Raw genomic sequence first — 9,634 nt, forward strand, 5'->3', positions numbered from 1 at the left:
ACGTTGAGTATGAGATGAAACAGATGAATAGACAGTGAAAAAGAACACCCATATGTAGTACAGTGGGATCCATGAACATTACCGTGCAAATTGTCCATGACTATTTTCATTAATTTTTCATTTACATCCTATGTGTTTTTAATCCATGGATTTTTATGTATGCTGGTGCAGAAGTTGTCAACGGCTTGTTTTGAGTTATCTTTTAATTCTTGAAGCTCTTATTGGGTCAAATAAAGTGCACGAACATGGTGATGGACAATTTGCACGGTAATACTCATGGATCCCAACAGCATTGAGAGGAACAAGAAGAAACTAAGATTTGATTTGGAAAATTTTATTTTGCTCACACATATGGATAAATATATTTTAATAAACGGGATCATTAATATCACATTAATTAGATTAGTTGTGTAATAGTCGTTAAAACTTTAAGAACAGTTGTGTTAATCTTTTAGTGGTAGTGGGATGATGTCGGAAGTTGAGTCTTAAGTTTTCCATTTCTTCAGGTAACTTTTTTACACTGTGCAGTGTACTCCATGCACTATGCTTAATCCTTTCTTAATTTGAAAATGCACTTAGCGGCCCATTTGAGGCACACAGACAGGGACGGGACAGCAGGGGCTTCTTGCACATGCCAGGTTCTGTGGCACACACGTCGCTTCCCCGTTACACACGTATCCGATACAAGGGTCCTCGCATTCGAATGCTGCAAGAAAAAGTTATGGTTTGTGACTAATTTCAAATTATGTATGTGTGTATGACTCACATAAGAAAATAAATAAAAAATAAATGTAAGAGTATGTTGTTTCTTTGCTAAGCAACGAGTTGTTAAAAACAAATGAATATACGAGGACTATTTTTTTTCAACCTCCGATGGCGCCGCTAGGTGGCACGTGAAGCGCTAGGAAGCGGAGCGTCACGCAGCGTGATTGGCGTCTCCCCTGCCACTACCACCCAGTGTTGCCACAATATGAGGGCACAATTTCCCTTTCCAAGGGGCCAAATTTCCCGTTTTCGACCAATTTTTCCCTTCACCTAAGCAAATTATATAATAATAATAATTAGTAGTAATGGTAGTAGCAGCATTATTAGTGGTGGTGGTGGAAGCAGTAGTATAGTATGTAGTTAAGTATTCCGTTGAATTCGTTATTCGTTTGAAAAAAAAAACATTTCAGTATCATCACTTTCTGACCAGAAGTCCCAGGTTTGAATCCTGGTCAGGAAACTATTTAATCGTTAATCCTCATCGTTACTATTTATCCAAAGATCCATAAAAGCAACGTATAATAAACTTAAAGGAGCAGAAACATGTAGGAATAGCAAAATAAATAAATAACATAAAAATGTGTATATGAAATTCAAAATTAATATAAACTGTAACAATGTAGTCAGATGACCTTAAAATTTCCCTGCAATTGTGGTGTTCTTCGTCGAAATTCCCTTTTCCCTTTTGGCTAAAAAGTCAGTCCGAATTTCCCTGCAAAAGGGAAATTTCCCTTCATGTGACAACACTGCTACCACCACCACTGCCAAGGCCAAAGCTTCAGTTGAAGCTGAGCGACGGGCGCGTAGAGATATCTGCTACAATCGACTCTCCCTCCAAGCGTGCGGTGCATAGTGTGATACGATTTCTACAGGCAGAGGGCACAATCAATACGGCTGCATACTGTGAGACATTGCGCAGACTACGGAGAGGCATACTGTCTTCAGGCATTGTCTTGCTTCATGACAATGCCCGACCGCATGTTGCTGCGTCAACCCAAGACCTTATTCAACGATTCGACTGGGAAGTGTTTTATCACCCTCCCTACAGCCCAGACCTGGTGCAGAGTGACTTCTACCTTTTCCCGGCGCTGAAGAAGTGGTTGGGAGGACTGCGCTTCCACACCAATGCCGAGCTTCGGCAGGTCTGTCTCAACAGACTGGAGGCACCTTTCTTTGCAGAGGGTATTGGAAAGCTGGTGCATCAGTACGATAAATGTCTGAATCTTCTTGGTGATTACGTTGAAAAGTAGATTATACGTGTACGTAACTTTTGCCAATAAACCCGTTATGTTATTCACTCTGGTTTTGATTTCATGCCCTATCGGAGGTAGAAAAAAAAGTAGCTCTCGTAAATAACAAGAAAATACCGAAATGCAAACATGTAATGCATTGTAATTTAATCTAAGGTGAAGTCAAAGTAATCCTTACAAATAAAATTACAAATATGCCATTGTAATACATACTTATTTGAGCAACCGCCTGCGATATCACAACCATCACAACGAACAGAAAGCAGATCAGTCTCATCTTGCCTGTGTTAAAGTAATAAAATAATATTAGTAACAATATCCAATTAACACGAATGAAATTAATGTAGCCTTCAAAAACAGTGGGGATGGAGAATTCTAGTTGCATTTTGATGGTCGTGGGTTCATATCCAATTCCTGCATTTCGACTGTTTCCAGCTATGTGGCTCTTCAACTGTAAGGATCAGTGGCGGCGGTTGGGTTCCAAAACTAGGGGGGCAAGGACAGTTTAATTTCCCTTGGTACATAGGTTATACCGCGTTTGTTACAACCTGTCCCGGTTCCCGCGCTAGCTGATCGCTGGCTTTTCTCCGTGCTGAGGAAAGTGAAAGCCAGGCAGCCAATTAAAATACGCAACGTGGCAACAGAGTCTACGTAAGCGCCTCTCTTCTGGCTTCCATTCGCTCCTCGCTGCCCAGCAGACGATTTTTTCCTCGTTTCTCATTGGCGCCGAAACTGTCGATCGATCCCTAGCTCGGGAAACGGGACAGGTTCTAACAAACGCGGTATAGCATGGTGCGGGGACAAAAGTGGCAAAACGTGGGGGGGGGGGGGGCTGCCCTCCTAATCGCCACCACTGGTAAGGATGATACTAAAACGTCATAACTCATAAATCTCTTTCTTATCTCGAAATTCCATACGAGACGAAAAAGATACCAGACAATTCGAAACGTATCAAGACGAGACCAAAACGTAGTGTACGAGAATCTTGTCTCGTAAGAACATTTAGTAATTTAGAATGAAAATTATGTGAAACTTTAGAATTGCTAGACTCTTACATGTTCAGAGTTTGATTTTTTGATTTGGTTTATTTTACTTCGTTTTTTGTGCCACTTTTGGCAAATTTGCGAAGATGGGGGATGAGTGATGACATGATGAAATTGATGAATGGACACTCAAAAACATCCATGCCTAGGTCGGGATGCGTCGTAGCGCGATTCGCTTACCACTCGGCCACGGGAGCCCGCACATGTTCAGAGGATGGCTGATTATAATCATCATATATTTATTAATAATACAGAGCATTCCCTGACATTCGCTACGAGACTCGGCGGCAAGCGGCCCGGCAAGCAGCTCTTGTCTTTCCCGGTGAACGGGGTCCGCGATAGTCGCTAGAGTCGGCTATTAAAATTACAGTTTTCATATTGTGTACTAACCTTGACTACAGAAGGTGTTAGAAATGGTGTCCCTCTGCTGCAATACATTCCTGGCATCTCCGAAGGAAATTGGCATTTACACGTGCAAGTTCGTCTAATGTAATTCTCCCGATTTCTCGTACAATACTCTCTTTTAACTCACGGATGGTGTGCGGATTGTCTTTGTATACTTTATTTTTTAGATTTCCCCATTTTTCTTTCCACTTTTATTCAGAACTGACCCTGTTACTCTAAACGTTTTTACGAGGTTTAATATAGTGGTCGTATGTGGAACGGGAACACCAGGAAATTTTGTTGCAAAACGTCGTCGCACTTCTCCACAATTCCACAATCTTCAACACACGGACACGACACAACACAACTTCCAAGGGAGGATTATACTGGCGTTGGTCTGCAACGTCAACAGAAAGGGAGAGAGAGCGAAGGCAGGGAGAGCGAAAGAAACAGACTGTAGCGTGGGACTGTCGCGGACCTCGTTTACCGGGAAAGACAAGCGCTGACGCCGGGCCGCTTGCCGCCGAGTATCGTAGCGAATGTCAGGGAATGCTCTGAATAAGTTATAATTATTTATAGAGTAAGTATTTTATATAGTCACTGTGGCTAGAGGCGTAGAGTACGTGTTCAGCACCCAGCTTCGCTCACACCTATTATCCCGGGGTGATAGAGACTGCAGCGGGAGATTGGTAGACCCTTAATAAAAATACTGTTGTCTCGATCCACACATTTAATTCTAGGAAGGATATTCAAAGGGATTGTATCCGGTAAGGCAATCACAACTCACCTTGCTCAGCCGTAAGCTCCGTCGTGTCGACTTCAGATGGATACAGTCCAATTGTACACTTTACGGTTGACAGTCGATGGTAGCGATATAGCAATGAGAAGGCTGAGACGTTGCGTCTCGCTATTTTATACTCGGAGGTGCATGACCCCCTAGTTGACGCAATTCTCCTGCCAAGTTGGAGTACACGTATATTATTCTGATTGCTGAGCAATGGTCTTGTGTACGTCACTCTTGCCCTACCGTCTACAGTATGAAGTTTACATAGTCATACTTTTTATTAAGCTTCCACTTATCTTTATGTAGAGTAAATTTGAGTTACATTTCCATATCAGAGGCATTGCATGTACAGAATTACACCTAAAATTGCGCTAAATGTGCACAGAATTGATTTCACTTTAATTGATTGATTGGAAACTTTGTGTGCGTCACCTAGGCTATCTTGCACCCTTCACATTACAGGGGAACCAGTCTTTTATCGCAACTAAAATCAACATTTGTGCGAGGGATAAGATTTCCTTACCCAAGCTGTAAAGGGGCGCTCAGCACATATAAGGACAAACTCACAAGTGGTCATAGGTTCAGACGCCAGAGCCTCGTTAGCCTGCAACACTGCAGTTACCGAGGTGTACTACGTGGAAGCGATGTTGGCAATACTTTGCCCACTCGGGCTTGTCATGGCTGTCGCCAGAAATTTTTGCAAGGGGCAGACCATGGATATAACGTTTATTGTAGAAATAATAATAATAACAATGATAACTATTATTACCATGATGATGATGAGTACTATAAATTATAAACTAATACAAATAAACCATTTTATTCCTTATTATTATTATTATAAATCATGGGGAAGACAACCATCCATAACAACTGTTTATCATTATCTTTATACATTTTATTCATAGTTATTCGATTTTGGTATTAAGTTTTACATACCTCTTTGAAGGAAAAGCTTTAAAAAATAGGGTGAAATTTTAATCACAAAGCTAAAGAACTCTAAATTTTGTATTTTGACAACTGTGGAATTATTTATTCTCTGGGTTAAAAAGAAAAATCTGAAAACAATCTGGTTCCTGTATTTTACACTCATATTTCTATGTAATGCTATTTTTAATTCGGTTATTATTTTCGAACACTAACAAACTGAACTTTATTTCTGTTATTGACAATAAAAAGAACAAAGCTTTTTGCTTTTTTTGTAAATTGAAATAAATGATACCAATTTTCAGAAAGGATGTGGGGCTGACGGACCGCTTCGACCCCCCTTCCCCCCGACGCCCATGCTTGTAACATGCAGTCGGTGCGCCTAACGCACTGCCATGAAATTATGCGGGTGGTAGAAGTTGTCGCTGTTGCTACGCCGGAGAACAACCCCGTGTGTTCGGAGGTTTAAGGGAATGAGAGATCTCGTTCTAGAGTTGGCCTTTGTAAGCTATGTGATACAAACTGACAATATGACACAAAAGTGCCACAAGGTCTGTCTGACGCTCGAACTAGGCAACGCTGCCCGGTTGACGTTGCCGGACAGTGCGCGGGAACCAGCGACTTTTATTCCGTCCTCGCTTTGCTTTTCCCATATGTGGCACCAGCGCAATTCTGCCCAGCCGCCTATTTTCGTGGACGTGCATTTACGTACATATCCCAATGAGGATTAGCCCTTGTGGAAGATTCCTATTATCCCTTGTGTCACCCTGTGGAACCTGTTTCACGAAGATATTTTTTTCATTCCAGGTTCGCACTTTCAATGAAGAGCCCGCGGCGAAACCAAGACTAATCCATAGCCGAGATAATGTAAGTGCCATTAATGTTGCACTGTGAATATTTTGTGTTCTGCATACAGCTATCACGTCTACCCTGTCGTTTCATCCTAATGTATTTGTACCGAAAACCGCACTTTAATTATTATTCTCGAAAGGAACGTTTTAGTAAGTTCACGATAGAAAACTCGGAAGCGGCTGACGGACCTGGTCTGCCTCACCTGGCACCAGGTACGCGTGCATTGGTGAGCACGGCCTCACGACATACTCGTTTTGAAAGGATGAAAGAGGAAGCAAGAGGTGACAATCCAGACGATGGATGACCAAGGACGCGAGCAGAGAAAGGTAGATGCAGGATTCTTTCATTTCACTTGAATGCATGTTCTCCAATGTACCCTTAAATAGGCGATGAAGAGATTGAAGACTTGGAATTCCTTATTTGCGTCGTATGTTATATTCACAAGAGAGAGCAGTGCAGGAATGGGACACGTCACAGTTTATGAGAATGTTTCATAAATGGGCGAGTTCACAGTAGATATAAATGGATGAGAGGTGAGTTCACATTACAGATAAATAGATGAGAGGTGAGTTCACAGTACAGATAAATAGATGAGAGGTGAGTTCACAGTACAGATAAATGGATGAGAGTAAGTTCATAGTACAGATACATGGATGAGAGGTGAGTTCACAGTAGAGATAAATGGATGAGAGGTGAGTTCACGGTAGAGAAAAATGGATGAGAGGTGAGTTCACAGTAGAGATAAATGGATGAGAAGTGAATTCTCAGTAATCTACAGACAATGATAAGGCCTATATTGTTCAATTGAACTTATTGTATGTTAAGCTTTATCGTGCGTAAAGTGTGTTTGGTAATATCCTTTCTTCGTTACAGGTGATGCTGTCTGCAACCTATATACCGCTTCAAAAATTATTTGATTGATTTTTATATTATCCCCACATCAGCGCTTAGGCTATTGTTACCCGTCACACAATACGGGGATAAGCCCCTAAACAAACAAAATTAAGGAAAGGCCTCTAAAAGAAATATGGGTTAAAAAACATTTAGTACTGGGGCATTCCATTGCCACGAGTGGGACACGCAGACTACATTTGAGAGATTAAAGTAACTATTAACTGAAAGTATTGCAACATTTTTCTCAGTTTCTGTGAAATAAAATATGAAACTTAAAATTGTTGATTAAACATAACTACCCTTATAATACTTCCCCAGGCTTGTAGCTATAAGTGAACAATATTGTGTCACGGGTGGGACACTGCCTCTTCACTTAATTATAATAATAAAAAAAATCTGTGAATTGGCATATGATGAAAAATAAATTATTCAAGACAAAGAGAGAAGGTAATTGAGCTTTGAATATTCTAGTGGAGTTGAGGGGGTAATGGAACAGTTAAAGTAGAAATTAATTGTTTTTTGGTGTCATGGATGGGGCACAATACAAAACAAAAGTAAATGAAAATGTTAAAGTAAACGAACAATATGTAAAATACATTCTACTTTCTAACTAAATTATGTATAATACTTGAATTTTTATGCAAATGACACTCACAAGATAGGATAAAGTAACAGCATTGCATTTAATTTTAAAAATTGAGGTTCAGGGGGCACTTTTACATGGACCCCTACTATTTATATCTTTTAGATTGAACTTAATCTAATAAACCTTCACGAAATAACACTCTTTCTCCTTCATGTCCCAAAACACTGCAACCTTCGTTTTATTACTAGTAATATGCAGATGCCATTACTTCTATTCAATTACTAGCATATACCGAGATTTTACGTGTGAACCAAGTTTGTTTCTGGAACTCCGGATCAATTTTGGTCCACCATATCCATGAGACATTGCCAGATCTGACTTTAGCCCCTAAGAAAGGGGAAAAGAATAATCTGGGAACCGAAGTGATATTCTGTGGATCTGACGCCCTGCTTTATCTTAAAGGCACGAGGGCGCTAAGCGCATATCCCTGCAATTTTTAAAACCAATACATTCATTACTTAACAAGAACTTAAACTACACTTCTCTGAGGACTAAACTCTCCTTACCTAGATTAAAAGCTGAGGTTGTAAAGGAGCACTCAACACAAACACAAGACAACAGGACCCCACAAAAGATTATCCTGGGCGTAAGTCTAGGCGCCAGAGCTTAGTTGGCCTGCAAGGAGCAGTTATTATTATTTCCAAGCACGATGCAAGATTGGAGTTTATATATCGATAAGCCAATGCGAACGAGATAGACATTTACATGTTTGTGAAGCAAGTTTACTATGCTATCTGGAGAATACACATGTTCAGTTGGAAATGACGTCACTGTAATTTTTCTCTTAGCTCTATCCAGGATAGAGGGTGAAAAGTTAGGTCTACAGGGAACCGCCTTGGAAGGGCCAACATTAGCTTCAAACGACAAGTAGTATTTTAGCAACAGTTAGTACAGTGGGATCCGTGAGTATTGCCGTGCAAATTGTCCATCACCATGTTCGTTCACTTTATTTGACCCAATAAGAGCTTCAAGAATTAATAGAAAACTGAATACAAGCTGTTGACAACTTCTGCACCAGCATACATAAAAATCCATCGCTTAAAAACACATAGGATGTAAGAGAAAAATTAATGACAATAGTCACGGACAATTTGCAGGATAATACTCATGGATCCCACTGTACAAGTTGTAATTTCATTACCATTTCCCTCTAACACTTTCTTTTTGTAACAGAAGTTCGGCCCTGTCGCAAGGTTTTGTTTCATAACGCACACCATTTAATAGCTTATGCACTTAACCTATACGTGACAGCCAAGCACGTATCTAAAAATATATTTCGGGGGAAGGGGTCCGTCCAAACTAACTGTCTCAATAATAATGATAATAATATAATATAAATGTTTAAATTAAAATAATTAAGTTATAATTAAATTACACATGAATTGAAATATGTAAATTTTTTAGTATTGCATTTTTATTATTACATGAATAAGTAAAGAATGTTATAAGAATATAGATATAATATCATGTATTTATTATCTAGCTTGCACGTACTTAAGATCGCCAACATTTATATACAAACAATGAAATTAATGTCAAACAGATAAGGAATTGAATATTTATCGAATAATAAAGAAAGGACGTTAGATCCAGTTAACAAAAAGTAAACATCCTGATTAATATTTTGTGCGTATTATCATGAGTAATAGTGTGCATAAATCTTCTTTGGCACTCTCCTTCAAAACAGTATGATGTAAATATAATAATAATAGCTAAATATCATAATAACCCTAGCCTTACAAGTCCATAGGAAATTAATAACTATTAATTATAATACAATCGAGTACAGTATTGTACTGAAACGTACATTTGCATTATTTCATTTCAGTACTTGGTAAGTGTTTCGGGGGGATCCTGACCCCGGTCTCCTAAATACGTCCTTAGTGATGTGTCGGCTGGAATTAGGAAGTGTTATTTTGACCTCGAGATAAGAATAAATAAAAGAATTGAAATAAAGAACATCAAAATACGTTTAATCTTAGAAATTGAAATAAATGTCTTACTTACTCATGATCACGTTGGATAATATCTTCAAAAAAATGACACAATGTTGCCAGACAGTGCCGCCAGGGTCAAATTAAAAGTTTGC

The 9,634-nt window shown here is 39.4% G+C and overlaps 1 long non-coding RNA gene across 1 annotated transcript; it reads right to left on the reverse strand.

The window, feature by feature from the left end:
- Positions 1–575: 575 nt before the first annotated feature.
- Positions 576–9,634, reverse strand: LOC146002672 (uncharacterized). The gene is made up of 3 exons (XR_014443734.1): positions 9,553–9,634; positions 2,229–2,297; positions 576–706 (listed from the first exon to the last, which is right to left on the reverse strand). It is a non-coding gene; the product is annotated as an uncharacterized LOC146002672 (long non-coding RNA).

This window comes from Lepisma saccharinum, chromosome 18, assembly GCF_977018435.1.
Source record: "Lepisma saccharinum chromosome 18, izLepSacc3.1, whole genome shotgun sequence".
NCBI lineage: Eukaryota > Metazoa > Arthropoda > Insecta > Zygentoma > Lepismatidae > Lepisma > Lepisma saccharinum.